Genomic DNA, 27374 nt, shown 5'->3' on the forward strand with positions numbered 1-27374 from the left:
CGGCACCTCTCACCGTGGGCAATTCCAGAGTGGAAGTACGTCCAGCCCCCTCAAGGAGACTGGTTCCAGAACCAGAGCAATGCGTTGAGGTGAGGCCAACTATTTCTAGCCAGAACCTCTCAGCCTCGCACACTAGCTCCGGTTCCTTCCCCACCAGAGAGGTGACGTTCCATGTCCAAAGAGCCAGCTTCTGCAGCCAAGGATCAGACCGCCAGGGTCCCCTCCCTTGGCTGCCACCCGTTACACACTGCACCCGACCCCTTTGGCCCCTCCGACAGGTGGTGAGCCCATTGGAAGGGGGACCCACGTCTTCTCCGTGAGTAAAAGCCCGGCCACCAGGCGCTCGCCATCGTGCCCCACCTTCAGGCCTGTCTCCAGAGTGGGGCCCCGGTGACCTGCGTCCGGGAGAGGGAATGCTAGATCCAAGGTTGTTGTGCATCATAAGGGGTCTTCGGGCTGCGCTTTGTCTGGTTCCTCACCTAGGACCTGTCTGCCTTGGGTGACCCTACCAGGGGCATAAAGCCCCAGACAGCATAGCTCCTAGGATCATTGGGATACTCAAACCCCTCCACCACGATAAGGTGGCAGCCCGAGGAGAGGGATAATGATCCCCTCTCTAAATAAATGTACTGTGTGAAAAAGCATTTAAATAAACAGCAACACTGAGGAAAAGCTGGAGAATCTCGACCATCATCTACACCTCTAACAGGCAGAATGCGTAATTTCTATTGATGCTGAAAAGGCTTTTGATGGAGTCAGTTAAGGCTATTAGATTTTTCTCTGGAGAAGTTTAGTTTCAGCCCTTTATTACTTTAATACTGATGAAAAATCTTGATAAAAATGCCTGATAAATGCCTTGATTGTGCACATGGTGATTTGGATGCATTTTTTTCCTTGGCTATATGTAAACTTTTCTCTCGTCTATGCCGCCAATACTTTTTTTTTTTAGTCTCTTTAGTTTTCTTAGAATGCTTTTGATTGGTTTCTCCTGCGCCGCAGCCTGAAACAATTTCTAATAATTTTGTTATGAAGTTAGTTATCAATACAGAAATAATAAACTTGTATAGTTTAATACACTTTCTAAATAAAAAAATAATAGTACAAAGTGCAGGTGCAGTTGTTAATGTGTGCGATCCCAGATCTCTCAGTTTTAGAAACTGTTAGTGTGAACTCTCAGAAGCTGCGAAGACTAATAAGTCACGTACTGTCTCCCCAACCTGATCCTGCATGGAGCAGTTTAGGCCCCAGAATAGCTTATGTTTCAGTTACATCAACTCCTGAAGTTCAGCACATGTATGAGTGCTGTGAACAGCTATCATCACTTGATCTTTGATAAATCTATTCTCTGTGGAAATCTGCTGAAGAACAGCTGTGAACTTTACTGCATTGCTTAATAACAAAGATATTTCAAACCAGGAGAGTTCTTGTTTATTGTTTTATGTCCCTTGTGGATGTATCCAAACAAAAAAGAAAAAATATGTCGAGTTTTTCATCCCTGAGAACTCAAGTTGGCTTTTGAAATACTTTAGTTGCAATTTCAGGTACATAGGGATTTTCATAATTAGTTTGATGACTATTAAATGATAAGAAAAGTCAGCAATGTTGTGATATACTGTGGAAACTCATACAACATTATAAAAAGACACTATGGCCAAACTATGAACAGATTTGTACATGATCACCAAACTGCAGACTCAGCACCAGCATAGTTAGGAAAAATGCAACAGGGCAGGGGTCCAATGCCCATGTGTTGTACAGATACAACTGTACTCTGATCATTTGATCAAAACAACAAGCCCTATGGGAAAGAGTGTTTGGCAGAATTTGACAGCAAATAATGTAAATAATTATATTTCTTAAAATATCTGTGCTAAGGATAAAATCAAAGACAATAACAAAAACCTCATTGACATGCATAGTCACAAATAATTCAATTCATCCCACTAAGAAAAAAAGTGTTCAATAATTTATTTGAAGTTATCCTCTTTTGCAAGAAATGTGTTTCTAATAAGGTTCACATCTCTCACACAACAAAGCACTTGCCACTGTATCCAGTCACTGTCCCTCTTTACTGGTATTGAATTTGGTATTAGTATATGACTGCTGAACTGAGCACAACAGTACCAGCTGGAGGTGATCAAGTCTGTGCCATGGAAAAACCTCTAAATTTCCTAAATTGCCTTTCTTAAGTATTATCTTTTATATAGGAACAAGAGGCCGACAATCATAGTTTATTTGTTTGGTCATAACACACTAGTCTTTTAAATAGTTATTTAAATCAGGAATTGATGGGGAATTTAATAACTCTGTAAAAGCTATTTATCATAATTCACAATCTTGTGTTCAGGTGAATGACCACAGAACAGATTGGCTTCCGACACCATATGGTGTTAAACAAGGTGATGTCCTGTCTCTCTTTGCCTCTTATATAGATGATCTGGCAATGGTAGCTAAGGAGGTAGATGTGGGAGTGACGACAGAAGGTGATATAAAAGTCTGTATGCAGATGACATGGTGCTTATTGCTGAAATATTAAAAAATTAAGTGTGGTTTATTTTTGGTGTAGCAAAAAAAGGTTAAAGATAAATTGTGATAAAACTGAAGTTATTAATTTTCAAATGCTGCGTCACAAACTGACATTTAGTCTTTGCTTTGAGCCTATTATTTTGTCTATTCCTAAAAAAAATCTAACTAAATTGTGGATGAACATCTTTCATTTAAAGAAGGTAAAAGTTCAATCAGATTCAGCTGGTGGAACATTAGGTGATGTTATAAATAAAGTTAAACTTAGTCATGTCCTGATTTATAAATCATACACTGAACTCTACAGATCCTGTGTGTGGGGTAGGGGTTGAACGACTACAGTCGATGTCGACTAGTCGCGATGACGTCATAGTGACGTAAGCGCAAACACCTTTCACAACTACTTGGAGGCTTTATCAGCTATTTTCACGGCAAATATTGACACCCCCCCCCTCCCCTTCTCCCGCTTTTACTAAGTCTATAATGCAGAATTAAAAGAGCAATAAACAGATCATTCTTTGTGAGCAGCAGAGAAAAGTTCGTTGCACAAAGTCGGGTCTGACTTTTTTCCTTTTTTCCAAACACCGGCTCATTCTGATGATCTCTGGATAGTTACTCGTATAGGAGTCAAATTATCACACTGACCACAATGGCGCTTTTGGAACATCACAAACCAAACGTATTATGAACGGATTCTGTTTGGTTACAGTTGAATTCAACGAAACCACCTGCTGCTTTTCCGCCAGATGCGCAGCAGGATGCTCTGCTGACTCAGCAGCGTCTCTCTGAACCGACATGCAGACGGCGGCCGAGATCGCCTCTATCAGACCCTCCGGATGAAGCTTGGACTTAGTTTTCAGATGTAGTCAAACCATATTTTTATAAGAGCGTAAAGCTGGCAGGTTAAAAACTTCAATACGCAGGTGACGCTGATCAGTTGGGGGGATTAAAAAAGCCTGACATCATGACGCGTTGTCGCACATTACTTCGGTATTTTTTTTTTTAAGGATTTTTTTGGCACTAGTTTGTTTGACAGCTATCTGACTGTAAGGGGGCAGAAAGAGCGAAGCGGGGGGAGAGAGGCCTGGGCCCAGCAAATGGAGGACGGGAGTCGGACTCCTGACTACCGCGGGCTAATGCCTTTATATGCGGGGCACCGCGCTAACCACCGCGCTGCGCAACGCCCCTATTGCGGGAGCCTATGCTGTAATTTAAGGTTTGTCTTTATTAAATTACATACATTTTTATACAATTTGAGCTTTCCGGCGAACTCACCTAGTCCACCTTCTTTCATTTCCTTGGAAAAATCTGTTTTGTCATCTGATTGCGACTAGTCGACTGGCCCAGAAAAAAGTCATTGCAGAGAAAAGAATCGACTAGTCGACTAATCGGTGCAACCCCTAGTGTGGGGTACAGTCTGTTGACCAAGGAGTGAGAAAGTTCAATGCACAGTGCTGTGCTACTTCTTAGGGCTGCTCAGAAACACTCAAAAACTGGCCTTATATGGAAATATGGGATCGGAACTATGCACTCTAAATGAAATTTTGATTATGCTTATTTTATGCAACTGTTTTATAGTGAAATTACGGTAACACTTTATTTGACAGGTTGTGAATAAGACTGTCATGAACATGAGTAAGTCTTCATGAATATTTATGACTGTTGTCATAGAGTGTCATTTGGTAAATCATGACACTTTTAATACACAGTTGACATTATTCAAAATGTCTTTGTTATGACAATTTGACATTAACCAAGAAATCATGATCTGACACAAATTTGTTATAAAAGTATTACTGATTAAACGTTAGCTTTAATAACATAAAGCTACAATTTTTAAAGTGTAATCAGTAATACTTTTATAACAAATGTATCTTTATCAATTGTCTTCAAGGAAGAAATGTGGCTGGAAAAAAATGCTGAATGATTGTCATTGGCGATCACTTAAATGTTTGGTGAAATCAATTTGAAGAAAAACAACAGTAGAACTCTGGCCTATGTTTGATAGTGAAAGTAAAAACATTTACACAGGCAGAATGTGAAGGGAAGTCAAGGGACTGGGACTGAACAGCTCGATAGCTTTAAGAAAATCACTGATCAGTGAAGCTAACTGGAGGCAGTACGATCTGGGCTTGCTGCAGTTGGTCAGGTCCAGGTTCAGCAACAGCATGTGCTCACAGAAGGAGGTCAGCTGGCTACCTGAATGTACTGAATGACCAGGTTATTCTATCACCCCTGATGGGAGGGGCATATTCCAAGAAAGTAATGCCAGAATTTAGGGGGGTCGAATTGTGAAAGAATAGTTCAGGGAGCATGATACATCATTTTCACATAGATTGGCCACATCAGAGTCCAGACCCAATGACAGTCTTTGGGATGTTCTGGAGAAGGTTTTGTGTAGCAGTCAGACTCTACCATCATCAATGCAAGATCTTGGTGAAAAATTAATGCAACACTGCAACACAAATAAATCTTGTTATATTGCAGAATCTTATTGAAACAATGCCACAATGGATGTGTGCTGTAATCAAAGCTAAGGACGATCCAACCAAATATTAGAGCGTGTGAATTTTTTTTTGGTCAGACAGTGTATTAAAATTAAGTTTTTAAGGTGAACATAGGCAGGTTTCATTGTATTTAAATAAGATATTTCAAAATAACTAATACCTAACAACTAACAACAATTTAATCAAATGTAATCCTGTCACTTAAGTCTAATAGGTATTTATGCAAATGAATATTGTCCCTAGTTTCTTTCTGTATAGCATCATCAGAACAATAGCTTAATTGCACATGATGCTTTTCACAGGAGCAGAGAGAAGAACCCTGTAGTGCAGAGCACAAGATGTCACCAGAATCCACAGACTAAGCAAAGATTTTGTATTATTATTATTATTATTATTATTATTATTATTATTATTATTATTATTATTATTATTATTATTTATTTTATTTTATTTATTTATTTATTTATTTATTTTTTGTGTGTTTTCACCTGAGACTAATTTTTTTTACATTTTTACCTCTGAGATTCAAATTCTTAGCACTGTTAGCACCTAACAGCACTCCATACTGGTTTCACCATGATACATTAAAATATAGGGAGTCAGACCAGGCTTGGGACATATTTACTTCTAAAAGGCATTGTGTGCATCTCACAGGGACAACAAAATCTTTTCTCCAGTTTTCTCAGAACTTATTAGCAACACGTGTTGCATAGTTACATTCAATGTGTTTCACATATGCATTTAAAAGTGATGCAACATGTTCATCATTCTACAAACATGGATATAACAAAGTAGAGTGAGACTGTGTGATCACTTACAGAGAACTGAACTATAAGCAACAACTTCACAAGATGTTTTCCATGACCTATAAGATTTTCAGAGCATATTGATAAGCGTTCATGTTCAAATTGTAAAAATCATTTTGGCATGGTTAAGCAAAGCAGTTGTGAAGTTACTAAAAGGACAATAACAGGGTGTACTGCATCGGACTTAAAACAACGGGAGGTTTAGAAATTCTAATAAATTCTCCAGTATTTCTCCAGTATTTCGTGCTCCTTTTTCCTGATGTTGTAATCACTTGGTATTGCTACATCCACCACAACGGCTGTCCTCTGTTGTTTATCCACCACCACCACAATGTCCGGTTGGTTCGCCATTACCATTTTCTGTTTGGATCTGGAAGTCCCACAGGATCTTAGCTCGGTCATTCTCCACCACCTTTGGGGATGTTCCCCACTTTGATCTAGGGCAGTGTTTCTCAACCTTTTTTGGGCCAGCACCCCCCTAGCCTTTATCCAGGTCCCTCACCGCCCCCACCAAAGAATTTGCAGGCTACTTTGCACTGACCATTATTTTATCATTAATATTACTATCACTATTGTAGATGTTTTGATTTTTATACGTGTTTCTGTATTTATCATCAAAAATAATTTCCCAGAGAACAAAAAAGTCAAGGGAATAGAAATTATTTTCACCGGCATCTACGAAAAATGCAATGAACATTCAAGTTAAAATCGGTAGGCCTAACAGCAGCCAATCAGAGTGGAAAAAATATTCTTATTGTGTGGCATTTTCTAGTTGTTAAATCTTGCACAAAATGACCAGATAAAAGATGTACAGCAATGCCAGTTTAAACTTTGAACTATTTTCAAAATGAATGAGCTCTGCAACATTAAAACATGGATAGAACTGTAACTACATTAATCATAATTCTTCTTCTCTTCAGTGTTTCTGTCGGTTTCTGGTGGTGCAGCTCTGTGCTGCCTTGAGGAGAATGGGATATCAGAGTATCATCCATAAAACTTCACCCACATGGCATTTATTGTGCAAACCAGAGCTTTCAGTGGAAAAACAAGTTCCAGGTCCTTTTAATGCGATACAAATATGAGACAGAAACATAGATTATATCTTTATATAGACCTGTCTATTGATTTATAGATTAATAGTTTTACTGGACAGAAATTACAAAGAACAAATCTGGTTCTTAATCAAATCCTAATGAGTGAAATTGAAAGTGTCATGGAGTTATCAGCCTCATGACATTAACGCTGACATGAAAAATAATATTGAAGAAATACATATATCAAATCTAATTAAAAACATAAATACGTGATCAGTTCTTTACTGTTATGGTCTGTAAGATATATTTATTCTCAGTACTAAATGTGGTCTCAACAAACCCATGACATTTCTGTCATGTTTAGTTCCAGATTTGAACCCACATGCAAGAACACAATCAGGAGACCCGTATTTCAAAACAACATCGTTTATTGTAAAGGAGAAAGGGAGCGAGTGTGGAGCTGGAATCTGGATTGGAACCACCAGAACAGCCATTTAGAGCAGAGTGAGTTACTTGTTGGAGCAGACAGTAATCCGGAGGTGGCTTACCTGTCCATGGGAGGACAGACAGGTAAGATGGCTGTGTGGAGGGTGAGCTGACGGCTGACAAAGGTCCGGAGAAAGTGAAGCCGTGAGGCTTGGGGCACGACCCGGTACGTACTGCTGCATAGAGGAATCCTTGGAGAACAAAGGACCAGGAAGGGAGTGCTCTAGGAAGGCAACCGCTTGGTAATACCAAGGGCGTCGTGGAGAAGCAGACGGGGAGGCTCGCAGGTGTTAGCATAAACTCCGTTCCAGAGAACCGCTGGAAAACCTCAGGCAACACCGGGTAAAACAAACACTCAGGCAACAACTTGTCAGCTCGCCGCTTCTTAAATATTCACAGTATCAGTCCTCTTAATGCGCCACAGGTGTGTCTCCAGGTTCTCCCACTCGCTGCTCCAGGGGCTCTGCTCACAGGCGGCATCTGGTGGGGGAACGTGAAAGCAGCAGGCTTCCCAAAACAAAGAAAACAAACCAAAACGAAAACAAACACACAAACACGTTTTCACTGAGGCTCTATAGGAGCCATATGAATTAAATAATTATTGATATGACAGAAGCAGCGGCTTTGACACCTGGTGGTGGGCGTGTCGATGTGGGCGTGACTGTCATGAAGTATGAATGGGAAAGTTACTGGCTGCTGGCTCTGTGTGTATGAGGAAGCGGGTGAGCGGGGTTGTCAGTCCTCGCAAAGTTTGGAGCATGATAATAAAAACTTAATAAATCGATAATTATGACAGAACAAAGAAGAGGTTTGGACTTGATTGATATGCGGACAGATGAGATTCCCCCAGTTAACCCAGTGAGCCCCTCTACCACCATTAGTTTGCTGTGTTTTATAATAATAAAACGTGATTATTATTATTAACGCTTTGGTGCAAAAAACTGATTGAAAATCGATTCATTTACTGCATGTTTATGTCTGTTAAGGCTAAGATGGAACTGCACTGAAAGCAGCCATTTAAACCATTCAGACTACAAACACAACAGAGACACAATCAGATGACTTATTACCCCGCGATAATAACTCATTTATCCTCCTCATTTATGCTTCTATAGAACCCTGTCCCCCTGCAACCGTCTCTTCCTCCTCTCCCTACCGCACCAGCCCACCTTTTTCATCAAAACTATCCCAATGCATTCCAAAAAACATCTCAGTTAGTGCAGCAAGCCAGACAGGGCAGCTTTTGGGACGTAGCACCCACACCTATCCAGTCCACCTACATTCCACCCCACACCCCCAGCCTATCCAGGTAGGCTTTCAAATACCTCCAATAGCCAGCTGTGCAGCTACTCTGCTCCCCCCAGTAACAGGCAACCATTACCCAATTACCCAGACCCCTGTACCAAATTTCAGGACCCCAGCAGCTGCGAATGTCAGTAATCCTGTTCCTGCTGCACAGTCCATAGCAGGCTCCCAGCCCAGACCCACATTCCAGCCCTCTCAATCTGTTGCACCTAGTTATCAGGGTTGCACCCAGGGGGAACCACAAACACAAAATATACCCGCTGCAAACACCGGGGCCCCCAATTCAGCTCTAATTAGTTCCCAGTTTGCTTCATATGGAGCCTCCAACTACATTGGTCCCGAGCAGGCCGGTGTACCACAGCACATGCAGCCACATGCATTGGGGTTTAACACATATGACCACTCAGGAGCTGCCTCATACATCCCTCGACCCCCACCTGCTGCCATTGCCTCGTATGCATACCATCCTGACCCTCAGTTAGATGACTCTGGGAGAAATACCATCAATCCACGCCTCCCCCAAGCAATATATGCTCATATTCCATAGCACTGGAGGCAATCTTGCGGGCTGTGGAAGAACACCAGAGGGGTGGTAGGCCCTTTCCAGATCGAGATAGTAAACTGACTCGTCAGTTTTTAAGAGGGCTGATAGATGAACAGGTGTTTACACGAATAGCTCCCATGAAGCCCATGTTACTGAGTTTTAGAGAACTGTAGTCTGAGTTACAAAATATGGCCAGAGAAACAAAGAAGTTCCAGCCACAAAATAAAATAAAGAAGACATTTACTCAGGTAGATGACCTCAGAAAGCTCAGCGGTGAAGGTGGAAGGACAGCAGTGCACTTCCGAGCTCTCTGAACTGACTGAGATTGTCAGAAAATTAGCTCTTAACCAAGAAGAGCAAATGGCCAAGCTGTCCAAACTGGAATCGAGTATAAAATCCTCCCAGTTACCCTCAAACACATTTCCCTCATCAGCAAATTCCACAAGCCACAGTTCAAGCCTCTGCTCATAGGAACCAATGTCGTCCGTGCATCTAAAAGTCACCTACAAACAGTTTATGGTGTCGAATTCCTCCACAAAATTAAAGAGAGTCATCCAGAATGGCATTCTGCTGTGATGGAGGTGGAAAACACAGAAGATCAGATGCACGGCATGGTTGTCCCTGCTGTCTTCACTGGTCGGGCTATCTGCATCCCTAGTGGTAAAGAAGTGGATGTGAAATGTAGGATTAAGGCAGGTCCTCAGAAAAAATGTATACTGCACTGATTGAAAGCCCTTCTCCACTCCAGCTCCCCCAAGACCTACTGGTGGCTAAAGTTCTCACAGATGTAAAGAGGGGATATGCTCCAGTCAGAGTCATGAATGTGTCACAGAAAAACATCACTATTAAGCCCAACGCTCAGCTTGCCACAGCCTTCTTGGTGGACAAAGTGGTTGAATCCTCTGACACAAACGGAGACAAACATCAAGGTGAAATGGAAAAATAGCTCTGTCTGAGCCTGGGTCAAGTGGTGGCAAGTTTTGAAGTGGACTTAGATGGAGCAGCAGTGGAAAATGAAGACCAGCGTGCTCTCCTCAGGAAACTAGTGGAGAAAAATGGGGATGTCTTCTCCCAGAATTATATGGATTACGGCCATACAAAGACTGTGCGGCATGAGATCCCTCTGGTAGACTCAAAGCCGTTTCGACTTCCATATCGTAAGATCCCCCCTTCTCAGTGGCAAGAGGTGAGGAACCTTCTGACAGAGATGGAAGCTGCAGGAGTTAACCGGCCGAGTAAAAGCCCATATGCATCGCCAGTGGTGATTGTTACTAAAAAAGATGGGTCATTAAGGCTTTGTATTGATTACAGAAAACTTAATTCCTGCAGTACAAATGATGCATTTTCTCTGCCTCGAATTGAGGCAGAGGAAATACTTCTCCACACTGGATCTCACGTCAGGCTACTGGCAAGTTGAAGTGGCAGAACCTGATAAACACAAAACTGCATTCAGCACACCCATGGGGCTTTTTGAGGCCAACAGAATGCCATTCGGGCTCCAGAATGCCCCGTCGACGTTTCAGAGGCTCATGACATGCTGTTTTGGGGATCTGAATTTCACTCACCTGCTCATTTATCTTGATGACCTCATAATATTTTCCAAAACATTTGAGGAGCATCTGGAATGCCTCCAGCTGGTTTTTGATCGACTGAAAGAACATGGTTTGAAGTTAAAACCCTCAAAGTGTCAGTTGGTGAAGAAGGAGGTGCAGTATCTGGGCCACATAGTGTCTGCGGAGGGAATCAAGACAGATCCAGAGAAGATCAGCAAGGTTAAGAACTGGAAAACGCCCACTAATCGTAAAGAGGTCCTCCAGTTATTGGGATTTACAGGATACTACAGACACTATGTGAAAGGTTACTCCATGCTGGCTGCTCCCTTGTACCTTCTCACCTCAGGCGACCCCAGAAAGAAAAAGAGAAAAACACATAAACACACTGATTCTGAGCGACCCTATCTGTGGACTGATGAGTGCGAAGAGGCGTTGAGCGTTTAAAGGGTAGACTGATGACAGCGCCAATACTAGGCTATCCAGACTACAACCTACCTTTCATGCTGCAGACTGATGCTTCTGGGGAGGGACTGGGTGCTGTGTTGGCTCAAGTTCAGAATGGGGTCGAGAGGGTCATAGCTTATGCCAGCAGAGGCTTAAGCCCACCTGAAACCAGATATCCAGCACACAAGCTGGAATTTCTGGCCCTAAAATGAGCTGTCACAGACAAGTTCTATGACCATCTTTATGGACATTGTTTCTCTGTCTTGACTGATAATAACCCCCTCAAATATGTTATGACGACAGCCAAGCTTGACGCCATGGGGCAGAGATGGGTGTCCCAGCTGTCGTCGTTTGAGTTTGACATTCAGTATAGAAGGGGACAGAACAATGCAAATGCTGATGCTCTTTCACGCATGTCCAACCAAGAAGTCACACAGATCTTACAGTCATGCCCTTAGCATGTCAGGATAAGTGAATCAAAGCTTCCAGAGCCCCAGCATACAGTCGACAACACTGCTGGTTCAAAGATCCCAGATAGCTGTGTTTTCCCAACAGTGAATCAGCTGTATTTGGATGTGGGAACGGATGCACTTCCAGCAATGACGATTCAACAAATCCATGCAGAACAGAAAGATGATCCCATTATTGCCCAAGTTCTGTATTTCAAAAATAATAACAAAAATCCACCTCAAAGTGTGAGGATCGGCCTGGGAAGACATGGGAGCCTTCCCATAAAAGAGTGGAGGAGGTTGGTGATCAGAGATGGCATCCTATACAGATGCATCACAGATGGACAAAAAGGACGCATTGAGCAGCTCATCTTGCCAGAGAAGCTGCGTGTGGTGGCTAAAACTAGTCTGCATGATGATTCGGGTCATTTAGGCTTTGAGAGAACTTCTTTGAGAGAACTCTACAGCTGATAAGAGAGCGATTCTACTGGCCAAATATGTCCCTGGATGTCAAATCATGGTGTGAGCAGTGTGAAAGATGTTGTCTTAGGAAGACCCCCACAAGCACTATTGGAGCTCCTCTTGTAGCATCCACAGCAATGCCCCCATGGAGCTTGTGTGTGTAGACTTTCTCTGCCTGGAAAAGTCAAAGGGGGGCATTGAAAACGTGCTTGTTGTAACGGATCACTTTTCTCGTTATGCTCAAGCCTACCCCACCAAAGACCAAAAAGCATGCACTGTAGTCAAGGTTCTGTGGAAGAACTTCTTCTGCCAGTTTGGTTTCCCAGCAAAGCTCCATGCAGACCAATGACGCAATTTTGAGAGTGCAATTGTAAAAGAACTATGCAAGATCACTGGCATCACTAATCACCACTCCATATCACCCACAGGGCAATGGGACCACTGAAAGGTTCAACTGGACTCTAATGAATATGCTGGGAACTCTTCCGCCCCACCTAAAGCCCAGGTGGCATGAATATGTGGATGCCATGACCCATGCTTACAACTGCACGAGACATGACTCAACTGGATACACTCCATACTATTTAATGTTTGGGAGACATCCCAGACTTCCAGTGGATCTGGTGTTTGGGACCTCAACCTCTAATGGCCAAGTGAGCTACAGTGACTATGTGCAGACACTCCATGACTGCCTGCTGGAGGCTTATGCACAGGCTAATCACAGTTCTAGGATTGCCAAGGAACAACAAAAGAAATACTATGATCAAAGAGCAAAGGATCAAGTATTCAGCCCAGGGGACCGGGTGCTGGTCAAAATATGTCATGTGGAAGGACTGCAGAAGCTCGGAGACAAGTGGGAACCATGTCCTTATATTGTGGTGAAGAAACAGCCAAATATACCAGTGTACGTGGTACAACCCGAGGATGGTGGCCCAGAAAGAGTGGTTCACAGAAATCTTCTCACCCAGTGCATGTTTATCCTGGTAGAGGAGGTGAGTAAACTTACAGCCGAGGAGGAGGAATCAGATTTGGATCTGAATGAGACAAGTTCAGAGGCAGACCTGCAACAGAATGCAGATGCAGTCAGCATGGAGGAAACTGGACCCTCTCTGCAGCTTGGAGAAACTAACCAGAAAGACAAACAAGCCAGCCAAGAGGAAGGGGATAAAGCAGGAGAAAATGCGCCCCATGGAATGCCAGATTCACTGCCGAGCAGTTTGATTCCAAGAAAAAACCCACCCAGGACCAGACATGCTCCCAAAAAGCTGTCATATGAAGCACATGTCACAAAAACAGAAGAGGAGCAGCAGAAGATAAAAAGAGGATGGAAACTGTGGCAGAGGCACTGGCCCCCCCTCTGGCTCCGCCACTGCCAATCTTTGCTTCCTTTAACTGAAGCAAAGATTCAGTTAAAAGAAACAAAGCTTAAACAGTCCGATGCAGTACCCCGAAGAATTTAAAACTACTTTCACCCCTGGGGGTAGGTCAGGTCAAGTCTCAAACAACTGAAATAAACATGTTCTAATCAAACCCAGGTGAAAAAAGTATACTTTAGTATATTTCAAACATACTTAAATCTGTGAAAGTACACTTTAAGTATACTAAGTATTAAGTGTACTACCTATAAGTACACTGCTCAAAAAAAATAAAAAAATAAAGGGAACACTTAAACAACACAATATAACTCCAAGTAAATCAAACTTCTGTGAAATCAAACTGTCCACTTAGGAAGCAACACTGATTGACAATCAATTTCCCCTGCTGTTGTGTAAATGGAATAGACAACAGATGGAAATTATTGGCAATTAGCAAGACACACTCAATAAAGGAGTGGTTCTGCAGGTGGGGACCACAGACCACTTCTCAGTACCTATGCTGTCTGGCTGATGTTTTGGTCAGTTTTGAATGTTGGTGGTGCTTTCACACTCGTGGTAGCATGAGACGGACTCTACAACCCACACAAGTGGCTCAGGTAGTGCAGCTCATCCAGGATGGCGAGCTGTGGCAAGAAGGTTTGCTGTGTCTTTCAGCATAGTGTCCAGAGGCTGGAGTTGCTACCAGGAGACAGGCCAGTACACCAGGAGACGTGGAGGAGGCCGTAGGAGGGCAACAACCCAGCAGCAGGACCGCTACCTCCGCCTTTGTGCAAGAAGGAACAGGAGGAGCACTGCCAGAGCCCTGCAAAATGACCTCCAGCAGGCCACAAATGTGCATGTGTCTGCACAAACGGTTAGAAACCGACTCCATGAGGATGGTATGAGGGCCCGACGTCCACAGATGGGGGTTGTGCTCACAGCCCAACACCATGCAGGACGCTTGGCATTTGCCAGAGAACACCAGGATTGGCAAATTCGCCACTGGCGCCTTGTGCTCTTCACAGATGAAAGCAGGTTCACACTGAGCACATGTGACAGACGTGACAGAGTCTGGAGACGCCGTGGAGAGCGGTCTGCTGCCTGCAACATCCTTCAGCATGACCGGTTTGGCAGTGGGTCAGTAATGGTGTGGGGTGGCATTTCTTTGGAGGGCCGCACAGCCCTCCATGTGCTCACCAGAGGTAGCCTGACTGCCATTAGGTACCGAGATGAGATCCTCATACCCCTTGCAAGACCATATGCTGGTGCGGTTGGCCCTGGGTTCCTCCAAAGGCAGGAGAATACTAGACCTCATGTGGCTGGAGTGTGTCAGCAGTTCCTGCAAGATTAAGGCATTGAAGCTATGGGCTGGCCCGCCCGTTTCCCAGACCTGAATCCGATTGAGCACATCTGGGACATCATGTCTCACTCCGTCCACCAACATCACGTTGCACCACAGACTGTCCAGGAGTTGGTGGATGCTTTAGTCCAGGTCTGGGAGGAGATCCCTCAGGAGACCATCCGCCACCTCATCAGGAGCATGCCCAGGCATTGTAGGGAGGTCATACAGGCACGTGGAGGCCACACACAATACTGAGCCTCATTTTCACTTGTTTTAAGGACATTACATTAAAGTTGGATCAGCCTGTAGTGTGTTTTTTCACTTTAATTTTGTGTGTGGCTCCAAATCCAGGCCTCCATTGGTTAATAAATTTGATTTCCAATGATGATTTTTGTGTGATTTTGTTGTCAGCACATTCAACTTTGCACAGAACAAAGTATTCAATGAGAATATTTCATTCATTCAGATCTAGGATGTGAGTGTTCCCTTTATTTTTTTGAGCAGTGTATATCTGAAGTGTACTAAAAGTATACTTGCACCAATTTCGAAATTAGAACTTTAAACACACTTAAACATAATTGTACCAAAATACACTTTTAATATATTAAATAAAAGTATACTTTAAGTGAACAAAATATATATTTTGTATGCCTTAATTTTCTTTATTTAACCAGATGAACCCCATTGAGATCCAGATCTTATTTTCAAGAGGGTCCTGGGCAGAAGTCTGCATCACGCAGCAACCTGATTACAAAATAAAACTAATTAATACATATGCAGAAGTATGTTTTTTAGGCACCTTGAAAGTGTGTTTAATGTAATATGTAGGCATACTTTTTAAGTAAAAAGTATGAATTTTTAAGTGCCTTAATAATCTTTGACTATTTATTAAAATTGCATACAATAAAAAAAATTATAATCATGATGTAATTTTTAAGAAAGTACCCAATCCATTTTCAGATGTGTGATGTAAAACCTTATAATCAACGGCATTAGCTCCAGTTCACACTCCAGACCAGATGGTGGCGGTATTGCACACTTAATTTATTTTTAAAAACGCCTCAAAGAGAAGAAAAACTTGAACGCAGGGAAGATAAAAAGCGCTGTTCAAATTCGCCATTTTTACTCGCATAATATTGCCTTCAAAGTAGAGAGGACCTTGAGTTACTAATTTTGGTAAATTCAAGATGGTGACGTCCTAATCCGAGTTAGACGACAACACAAAGGGACAACAACCGATGGAAATGAAATGTGTGTCACAAAAGGAGCACGGAGGGATGAAGGCTGCTAAGTGTTGCTAGCTGGTGGTAAGTTTGCTTATTAATTATCTTCGTTTAATTATAAACAGTGCAGTAAAGATATATAACTTACTTTGGTTTCATAAATAATTATTTTATAAATTTTATTGTGACTTGTATGATTATTACAACAGGAATCATTCAGCTTCATGTTATAACTGCATGGAGGCTGTTTGTTGCGACCTATACTTTTATTCTTAAACTTAACCTGGTTTTAATTAAGCCCCATCAGACAGAAAGACTTTGATAGGAGCCACAACCAATGACATGACTGAAGGCGATCACGGCCCAGTGATGCAAAATATCCCAAAAAACAGCTCTCAGTGATTGTCGACACCATGGACCCAGTGTCTACTAAACAAATCACAGATACCGCCCATAACATTAACGACTGGACAAGATGCCAACAATTTTGAAGCGGCTGCCAATTGCGAGCCTGCTATTCCCACACCTGAGTTGTGACTCAACAGCTCAGTGGGTGCTAGTTTTCCCTTGAACAACATAAGCTGGGTCATTCCTCCCTGCACTGGTGCGGTACTTTATTTCCTCCGTGACTTCCCCTTCTAAATGAAAAAAGAGAAAGAAAGCCTCATCTGCCGCTGACAAATGGCGGGCCCGAATACACGATTGGGCCCCCTCGATCCACTCACCAATCCCAATGCCAGTCCTACCACCGAACATACCACTGTCCCTGGGCACAACCACCAACCGCTCAGCAACTACAGCGCCAGCAGGCATGACACCACCAGCCACAGCCGGGGAAGCAGAGGCGCCCGGCAAACCCCCAGCCGTCACATTCTGCTGACCCACTCCATCCACCGGCCGCTCTGCCACCTCCTCCATGCCTGCAGGGGAAGACTACCAAAAGAAAAAAACCCCCCAGAAAAATAAATCCTGAACCCACAGGTAGGTTTTCCTTTAGATAGCTACTGCTGTCTTGTCTTACTACACCGTACATAAAAACACAGAAACGGTTAAGACCCGAAACAGACACACACAAAAGAAATTTGTATTCAATGGTGCATCCTGCTGACAGCGCCAAATGTGACCAGCAGGTGGTGATCTTTTTAAAAGATGACATGATGCACCCGAACACAGACTTATCAGTGCATAATATTTTATTTAAACAATTCTTCTTTAAAACATTTCTTTTTAAAAACGAGGCTTCAGGCCTACTACTCGGTCCCTGGAACAAAAGGAACACATAAGGAAAAAGGACAGACAAGATCAATTATTCCAAAAGAAATAAAACAAAACATGCAATGCAAAAGAAATGTCAAACAAAAAGAAACCATGCAACGCAAAAAGAAAATAAAAAGAAAACAATTAGTACTTCAATCACAAAACAAAACTATAAGAAAAAACAATTCAAACAATGGAACAATCGTTGTCATCCGCTTCCAAATGCCCTTCAATGGGACCACAAGAGTAACGCCCCGCCCACACAGCCGGCTCAATCGGCAACGGGTTTAGTTGAGAGCGGCCCAAACAAACAATGGCAAGACAAGACAAGACAAGACAGCAGAGCGACCAAAGTGCTGCAGCTCCAAACAATCAGTTGCCTGAAACAGAAAACCCATTAACGGTGGATCCAAATAAAACAAATCAAAAGCTAAATAGCAGGTAGCTTACCCAGGGGTGGAAACACAGCCTAACTGGGAAGGAAGCGGGTCAGCAGGTGAGGACCAGACAGAAGCCGCATGCCACAGCAACCCCCAGCTGCAGCCGGCAACGCCATCAGTGCCACACTGCAGAAACGCACGACGGGTATAGCACCCAAAAACCAACCATGATCTCAGCCACGGATAGCAAAACTGCCACTTACGATCGCAGACGAGTCGACCAAACCCACAAGCCGACATGTAGCCGCTGACCGTAGCAACAGTGGGAGAAACAAGGACGCACGCACCCTGCAGCGGCCCGCCCAACTATATAGGGATTTGCCCCGTCCACCAATCAACGGTGCCCAGTGCACAGAGTGGGGGAGGGTGGAACACCATCCCACCACAATATGTTTGCAGTCTAAGCAAATGAAGATGAAAGAGGAAGCCAGAGAAATCAGGTGTTAGAAAACCTAAAGATTTTCCTGTCTCAGAAAAGGCTCTGGCTCCACCAGATCACCAACCAGCTCTGAAGATTAACCTCCACATTTTCTTTATGATGTAAGTTTGTTTTTTCAATGAGGAGCTAGCTACATTTTCAACAACAGAAACTGCTGTGTTACCAACACCAAGTGTTTCATAAACATGATTTGATTTAAAGGTAACTGGAGAGAATTTTTCTCTTCTTGTTAATCTAACATTTATCTTTCATTTTTTTAATTTGTTGTTGACTTTCAGGGCCCTGTGATAGACTGGTGATCTGTCCAGGGTTAACCCTACCTCTCATCTGATGGCTGCTGGAGATGGGCACCACCAGCCCCCCTCGGTACCCTGCAAGGATCAGTGTGTTCAGATCATGGATGGAAAAATTTTAAGGTAGTTTGTCTCCTAAAGTCCACACTTAAAACAGCTTCATAGTTAATGCCAACATCAACTGATTCTATGACATTGCTGGCTATTTTTTTCTACTTCTAACATAAACAGGCAAAGACGATACCTAGAAATGTTTTTCCACCCCAGGCATCCAGTCCCAATCATCATAAGTTCTTATGATGTCACATACATGGCGAGTCCACAACGTCTTAAATTTGTAAGTATTATTTTTTTTTATTTGCCATTTTTCTGTCTTCTTTAAAATACAAATACTTTCTCTGTTTAATTGCTCTATTGTTCTTTTGTGTAGGTTCCTGTAAGGTTCAGTGAACGGGAATGTTCTGTCGTTGATCCTCACTTTCATGTTTTATTGTCACACTTAAATTTTCATGTTCATTGTGTTCACTTTTGATGTGAAAACTGATCATTTATGTAAAGTTCATAAAGTTGTGAGTAAAATTGTACAATTTTAAAATGTCGGTAATAAAACAAAATATTTGAATTACCTTGGGCATCTTGTGTAATTAATCTTTCCATGTAATTGTAGCCTAAAACAATGTAAGTACTGTAGTGTAGTTATGCATGTCATGTACAAAATAGGAAAGTAGGAATAAAGACGAATTATGAGTAATTAAAATTATAGTTTATTATCAATAGCAGGGAATCCAAAATAAAAATTAAGTGTAATTTAAATACATTACTAATATATTAATAGTATATTTAAAATATATTTGAAGTATATTAAATACATATTTTTAATATAATTCTATGACAGAATTATTACACTCAAAATATAATAATTATATCAAAATATAATAATAAAGCTCTGAAATATTATATTTAAAAAGTATACTTTAAGTACACTAAGTACAACTTGTTCCAAAAAAGTGCGTATAGTATACTAAAGTATACTATAAATTGTAATTTAATACTATTTAAATACTAAAGTGTACTAAGCACAAAAAAAGTTGTTCCAAAATAGTACAGTTTAAGTAAATCGATTAAAGTATGTTAAAATTTAGTATACTAAAGTATACTTTTTTTTTACTTGGGAATCCACAACATTTAGTGCTACACAGTAAACTTTGACATTTTCCATCCCTACAGGCTTCCACCCCTGTATTGTTTGTCTTTAGATTAAAATTATGAAAAGAACATTTGTTGAATACCTCTGACTCTTTTAATATTTGTTTCCAGTTTTATTTTAATATTGTGACATTTACAAAAATCTGCTAAAGGTTTATTAATATTAGTTTGAAAATTGATCAATTGTAATATAATCAATTTTCTTTTCGGGATCAATAAATTCTATTCTATTCTGTTTTATATAATCCCATTAAAAATGAAAAAAATAATAAGCTCTGTAGTTGTGGTGTATTCTATGCAGATTTCTACTGGAGCTGAATTCTGAACAGTAAGGGAGTCAGTGTCCACAGTTATGGGACATGGTCAACTGATCATACGTCATCTTTTCAAAGATCTCATAAAATAGATTAAAATTTGGTACCACCAAGAATAAGCATTAATTTACTCATATGAAGCTTAAAAAATCTTCAAAAGCTTAATAAGACCTAATGTCTCAGTGGGATATACAAACTATGAATAAAGTTTGTGAATGAATGAAACTCGAAAGGGTTTCAATGGTTGTCCAAATTATGTCATTTGCAAAGAATATGAAAGAACAGAAGTAGCCTGACAACAAAAGATAGCTACAAACTAGCAACCTTAAAATTATCTAAATTACTAACTCCTCTCCTGCGTGATCTGCCGGTCTCTTTGGAGACAGTAAACCAGTGATAATTCGCTCCCAAACTCATACACATCAAACAGATGAAAACAATAAGTGTCTGTTTGCGGTCTGAACAACGAGTCAACAACGACGTCTTTAATTCTCCACAACAAAAGTACAAAGACTGAGACGGCGACCAAAGGTTTTATCGCTGAACACCTTAAACACTTCTCAGAGCCGCGGCGCCGATCCTGCTCCATCTGGAAAAGCATGCTGGCTACAGGACGGGAGACAGGAGCGGGACAGGCGAGGTCTGTGTGTCCGGTGGGGGGTGGAGAGGTTTGGTGTAGGGTATGTAGATAAATATGGCTGCGTGTTTTTCCACTCCACTGGTTTAGAAGCGCAGATTGAATTAGGGACAAAATTAACCTGAAAGGCACACAGCGATAAACACAAAGGGCGATACGTGCTCTGATTTATTTTTGAGCACAAAACTAATTTATGCGTAAGTAGATTAAATACAGACCGCATTTCTATTTAAATTTATCCAGAGTAAATGAAGCTATTGTCATAAGAGCAGTATGAAGCTGGGAGGAGAAGCCAATGGGATTTTTGATTTACACTTTTTGTGTAGCCTAGATGAGCCTGAGTGAGCAGATCGAGAAGTAAACTTGATAGGTTACCAGATGCAATTACCTTGTTTGTACATGGATGTAGTTTATTGCTGTTATTAGTCTCTTACTAAACAATTTTATTTTGCAGCCTAGCTCTTATTGAAACATACTCAACAGAAAAAAACACTCTAAAATGTATTCATGGTATGATTGTGAAGGATAGTTTTCTTCTGTTCCAGCAGACAGTGGTTATCATTGAGCTTTTGTCGTTTTAGAAGGCAAACAGCCAGCAGTCCGGGCTGCTGTGGTCACTCCGTACAGCAGCCCGGAGCAGCAGCAGGGCTCGCTGGACCCCAGTAGGCGGCACCGGACGGCCTTCACACGGGATCAGGTGTCCCGATTGGAGCAGGAGTACCGCAATGAGAGTTATGTGTCCCGGGCTCGGCGCTGCGAACTGGCCGCAGTACTCAACCTTCCAGAAACTACAATAAAGGTATTTACTGCTTTCTAAGACTTTCAGTAGAGAATAAACCGTTCATTGATGCTTAGTGCGGGATTGTGAGGTGCCATTTGTAAAGTTACAGTTAAAAATTAACAACAATATTTTGATTTATCTAGCATGTCATAAAACAAACTCCATGCAGAAAGACCCCGGGCCAGGACTAGAACCCAGAACCTTCTTGCTGCAAGGCAACAGAGCTACCAACTGCGCAGCCCTTAAATATTTAGTTTTCAAACAAAATTTTTGGTTCAAAACTAAATGTTTATTTTCAAAACTAAATATTTAGTTCCAAAGTAAATACAGTTGATTGCAAAAGTATTAATACCCCTTGAACTTATCTATATTTTGCCACATTACAACAAGCATAAATATATTAAACTGGAATTTAATATGTAAGACCAATACAAACGGAAGAAAAAAAACTATACATGATTCAAAACATCCAGAACATTTCCAGACATAATGCCTTAGGTTGTTCTCCCACCCAAGATTCCTGCAGCTGGCAGTTTGTGGCTCTTCCAAACCCCACAGATGCTTTTCTGCTGCAACTGAACCTCCGTCATTTTTTCTGTAGACATTCCCATATCTCTCTTTTTTTCCCGTTTTTTTCAGCACAGCTCTCAGCTCTTCTTTGTTTCCTGATCTAAATACCATCTTCTAATGCCTTTATTTCAGGATTTATCCAGGGCTTGTTTTGGAGAAACAATGTGCCTTACTGATGGACACAGTGTTGTCCTCAAAGAAGTTAGTGCAGTCCATGATGCTGTTATATATATATATAACTCTGCTTATATATATATATATATATATATATATATATATATATATATATATATATATATATACCATAGTTACACTTGTTGTTTTTCTTGATTTCTTAATATTTTTCTTAATATATATATATTTTTTTTCTGCTTTTGTAGGTGTGGTTCCAGAACAGGCGTATGAAGGACAAACGTCAGAGGCACTCCCTACCTTGGTCTCACCCACTCATCAACCCACTGGGCACACTGCTGATGGGTCATGCTTCTCCATCTTCTAACCTGATTTACCCGTTTTCTACATCCCAACTACCCCACCTACCTTTTCAGCACTATTCTCCATTGACTTTTTCCGGTATGATACATGGTCCACACAGTGCACTAATAAAGCAGCAAGAGCATTTCTCCCTCTCCCAACAACACAACAAACCTGGGGAGGGGCCTCCACCAGCAGTACTTGTTTATCCCTCACCTGGCGTCATGCACCATCATGTCTCATGTCATTGCTCCTTTTGCCCTCAGTGGGGACAACAACATCTTCATAAGGTTCAGTGGGAAATGAAGGGACTGAGCCATGCTAATGCCAACAGCTCTGCAGCCAAAAAACAGACTGGTTCTCTGCAGCAGAGGGAAGAAAAGGTGTGAATGCATCTAAGAAAAAATACAACTGCAATAATTGAAAGAGAAGGAGCAAGGCAGAAGAAGTGTTGACATCAGAATCTAAAACAATCACAGTTAAAACCAGATACATAACATTTTATTTAAGGATATTTGTTTTTTTCCCCTCAATTTTTGACATCTTGTTTATGGTAGTTATGATTCCATTTTTTTTTATATTTGTTAGATTACAGAATAATGATAGATTTTTAAAAATAATTGTACCTTTCTTCAGATTCAGAAGTTTACTAAGATTGTTCTTTTTACATTTCCTCTTCTCCTCTTTTTACTTTTCTTATGCAGGCAGAGGAATGCGGTGTCTTAGGGGTTCAACTTCTGCCTATTGGTTATTTAGCATTACGCATGACTGACTTCAGCAAAGATGGAAGTCAGTTTATCAGTAAGCTGAAGCTTAGCAACTTCATTAGAGTTGCTTCAAGCAGAAGCCAATTTCAGCAGGTGTTTCATCCAAACTAGGAAAGACTTATTTATATGGATTATATATATTTATATAATGTAGCATTATTTTCTAATACATTTGCTAAGCTCCAGCTCACTGATAAGCTGGTCGCCATCTTTGTTGAGATCAACAAAGATGGCTTCAGCATCTTTGAAGCCATCAGAATTGCTAGTGGCTTTAGCAATGCTGAAGCCATAAGCAGAGTTGCTGCTAATCACCCAACATGTTGGTCTATTGGTTGCTAATCAACCAATAGGCAAAAGATGAAGTCTTAAGACACCGCCCTCCTCATTTCCATAATGAGGCAGAATTGCATAAACAAAAGTAAAACAAAAAGGAGACGAGAAAATATAAAAAGAACAAATACTTGTGTGAGGAACAGACAAAGCAAAAAATTTATATCTCTTCTTTTATTTTTAATTAGGCCAGTCTTAGTCCCCCATAACTTTTCATCGTTTCCCAATGTTATTTTCCTACTAGAGCACTGTTAATTTACTCCTCTGTTTCTTGTCACTGCACTGCAGACATGCCAGTCTGTCTCCTCCATTTATGGCTCCACATAATTAAAGTACATTATTATCATAGCTGTTCTGTGTCCTGCCATGCTAAGCTCTGTTCAGATGTGTATACCTGTATTTAACCTCACTGTGTATTGTCTGGCATGATTACACAGAGCACATGTAGAGCACCTCCTGGTTTAACCAAGCATAGCAATGGCTGGTGTTGCGAACACCTGTGCGGGTGGATTAAATCAGTGTATGGTATTTATGGTGGAGTATTCTGTTGGCCTCTAATCAGCAGAAAAGAGAGGACTCAGCTGGTTTCCTTTATAATTCTCATCCAGTCCAAGAGTTATCTCACAAAAAGTTCAGAATATAATTTAAGGTGCTTCTCAGATTTAAAATTAGACACAATCACCTCTAGATCTCCGATTCTGACTCCGTAAGATGGCGCCTGGTTATGGGTTCTGTAGTGGATGCATGCTGTTTTAGAAGAACCCATAAATGTGATGAGGCAAGATCATTAAGACCCTTAAAAGCCAGTTGAAAAAAAATCTAAAATCACTCCTTTAACATACAGGAACCCAGTAGAGTGAAGCCAGAATTGAAAGGGTTCCCATTTTTTATTTCTTGTTAACAGCAGCATTTTGTACAAGCTATAAGCAATGAAGAGATGCCTGATCTAACCCCCCATAAATCAAATTGTAATAATCTAGGCAAGTTAATGTAAAACCAGAAATCAATCTTTTAATATCCTTAGGAAGAAAATCAGGCTTTACTTTGGCCAGAATTCATAACTAAACATATTTTGTCTTCAATTAAATTATTTTCAACTCAGATTCAGTTCAGTTTATGTCTATAGCACCAATTCACAACTTATGCCATCTGGCTATTGCCTTCTTAGGCTGTTCTGCTTGATTACAATCTCACTTTCTCCTATTTACAAGGATTGCCTCTAGTTCAATGTCGCCCGTACCACTCAGGAAACAAGAGCAAAAGTTGTGAACAAATTAGAATTGTAGTCTACCTGTAGTTTTAGAAATATCAACAGAGAAAGTGAACAAAGCTATTCAGTCCCAAATTAGATAGAGTGCATTCACACCTGCCCTCTATCGTCCGCTTTAATAAAACTTTAGTTTGTTTGGGGAGGTGTGAATGGGCAATCAAACTTGATCCAAATTAAAATGTGAACTCTTGTTCACCTAAAAACCTAGGTCTGTTTTGGTTGAAGTGAACTCTGGTGCTGTTTGAATGCAGTATGAATGCAAGTGAACTGAAGACTGCTCCGAAAACAGGAAGCTAACTATAGTGCAGGGCATTCGGGTCAATATATTACTCTATCCTTAGGGAGTTAGCGAAGATGTTGTGTTGGTTGCCATGGAAATGGGTCTGTGTGTAGAATAAAGCTGACACAGAGAGCGAGGAAAAGCAGAATTTAAAGTTGTTTACACCAGCTTATCAGCATTATTTTCTCTTTCCTGTGGCACACTGCAGCCTCTGTCATTTCAAAACCTTCAATACACAACAAAAACTGGACTAATTGCCTTGTTTGTTTGTAGAACGTGGCGATATTAATAACAATTCATAAAATAGGACGAAATATTTCGTAAAGCATTGGTAAAATTGTATTAACTAATTTTAACAGTTTAACAGTTATACACCACAAAGAACTAGTTTAATTAACACAGCCATATTTGCATTATATACAATCAAACAAATTTTATTTGAATATCACATTTTAGTAACAAGGCATTTCAAAGTGCTTTACATCATAAAAACAATGTGTTATGCATTTGCCCAAGATGATAACCTGAGCTGTGGACTGTTGTACAAGCCTCCCTCCTATGGGTCATGTTAGGAAAAGAACATCATACATAATCTGCCAAAAAAAGTCCAAACTTTCATTTGGTCATTCAAATATAATGAATTTCTATTGAATGTTTTCTTACAGTATACCAAAAAAGAAAAAAAAACTTCTGTGTTAAACAGATTCCATCCATTTTCTATACACCCTTGTCCCTTAGTGGGGTCGGGAGGTGCTGGTGCCTATCTCCAGCTAACGTTCCGGGCGAGAGGCGGGGTCACCCTGGACAGGTCGCCAGTCTGTCGCAGATTCAGCATCTTGTTTTCTCTCTATAAAAACCATTCACAGGAGCTGGCAAACTGCTGAAACATTGCAAGTGTAGCAGAGAGTGAAGAATTATTAAAATCACTACACATTGCCACAAATGCATTGTGTTGTTGTGTCTGGTAGGTTAGCAACAACTGATCTAATGATATCCTCTGCTATTGCATTGTCTGCAACAGCAGAGGGTGGTCTCCTTTAGCTGCTAGCATAGTCAGGAAGCTGGGAGACAGATGTCGAGGTTGGGAATAACCAACCTGGTTGTAAACAGAGTTCTCTCATCTCCTTCAGCAGAGCTGCAGCTTTTGATGTTTCGTTCAATGGTCTCCTCCTTGTTGCACTGTCAGTTTGTGAGGACACAAGTGCCATATTCTTTCCATTTTGTGACGATGGATTTAACTGAACTCCAAGGGATGTTCAGTGATGAGGGTTTTTTTTTGTTTCCATCACCTTGACTTGTAGTTTTCAGTAATCATTTCTCTGATTGGCTTGGAGTGTTCTCTTTTCTTCATGTAGTGATGGGTGAAGGAGTGAAGATTTATGCAATCACTTATTTTGTGTTAAAAAATATTGAACATTGTACAAATTAGTTTTTCACTTTGACATTAAAGAGTTCTGTGTGTCAAAAACGACAATTTTTAAAACGTCCAAGAGTATGAATATTTTTAGTGGCACTTAATTGAGAAGCTGCTGTGATGGACCGGGAACAAAAGGCTACATGCTAATTATAAAATATTTCAATATTCGTTATGTAATTCAAACATCTTCTGTGCAAATGTATGCTAAGAACATTACTGAACAAAATACTTATTAAAGTGCTTTTAAAAAATTCTAAAACACAAATAATATAGAAAATAAAAATTCAAGCTTTATTCGTGAATTTCAGTCTCGCGTATTGAGATTATGGTGTCACAGACCAGATGATTTTTGTTAAAACAAATACAGGTCGTATTTTTATGCAGTTTTAAGTTTATGTTACAGCCATGAAACATTTATTTTAAGTCTTTATATATTTTATGAACGTCAGAATGTGTTGCTCCATGATGCAACATTTTAGGATTTCTTTTTATCGAATTGCAGAATGTTTTCTTCACAAAACAAAATGTAAATGATTGTTCTATTTGAGTAATAATGAGTTTACATCCACGGCAACTATTTTAGCCAGGTACTGTAACAAACTATCGTTCCACAAAAGAAGCTAGCAATTCGGACATTACTAACGCTGATATGTCTGAACGCTGTTATGAACCCCCGCGATTTTAAAATCTGCTACTCCAAAGTCATCCAGCGCTGTGTAATTCGTCATTTACCATTCCGTGATTCGTTTAGCATTTCACTTTTTCAGTAGGGAATTAAGCCATCTTTTCTGGGCTTTTTCTCATCAATCAGTAAGAAACTTCATATAATCCACTCTAAATGTGGTAACACACCTCCAATAAATATC

At 40.8% G+C, this 27374-nt stretch overlaps 2 long non-coding RNA genes and 1 other non-coding gene across 3 annotated transcripts in view; 2 read left to right on the top strand and 1 right to left on the bottom strand.

The window, feature by feature from the left end:
* LOC103468219 (uncharacterized) overlaps positions 1-27374 on the bottom strand; it is a 352500-nt gene that overhangs the window by 32193 nt on the left and 292933 nt on the right. The gene's annotated exons all lie outside the window — the stretch shown is intronic.
* LOC145552408 (uncharacterized) lies at positions 15643-19192 on the top strand. Its single transcript, XR_014088441.1, has 3 exons — positions 15643-16117; positions 18448-18799; positions 18893-19192. It is a non-coding gene; the product is annotated as an uncharacterized LOC145552408 (long non-coding RNA).
* eve1 (even-skipped-like1) lies at positions 21440-22441 on the top strand. The gene is made up of 3 exons (XR_014088442.1): positions 21440-21997; positions 22103-22171; positions 22351-22441. It is a non-coding gene; the product is annotated as an even-skipped-like1 (transcript).

Source organism: Poecilia reticulata, chromosome 8 (assembly GCF_904066995.2).
Source record: "Poecilia reticulata chromosome 8, P_reticulata-male-v2, whole genome shotgun sequence".
Lineage (NCBI taxonomy): Eukaryota > Metazoa > Chordata > Actinopteri > Cyprinodontiformes > Poeciliidae > Poecilia > Poecilia reticulata.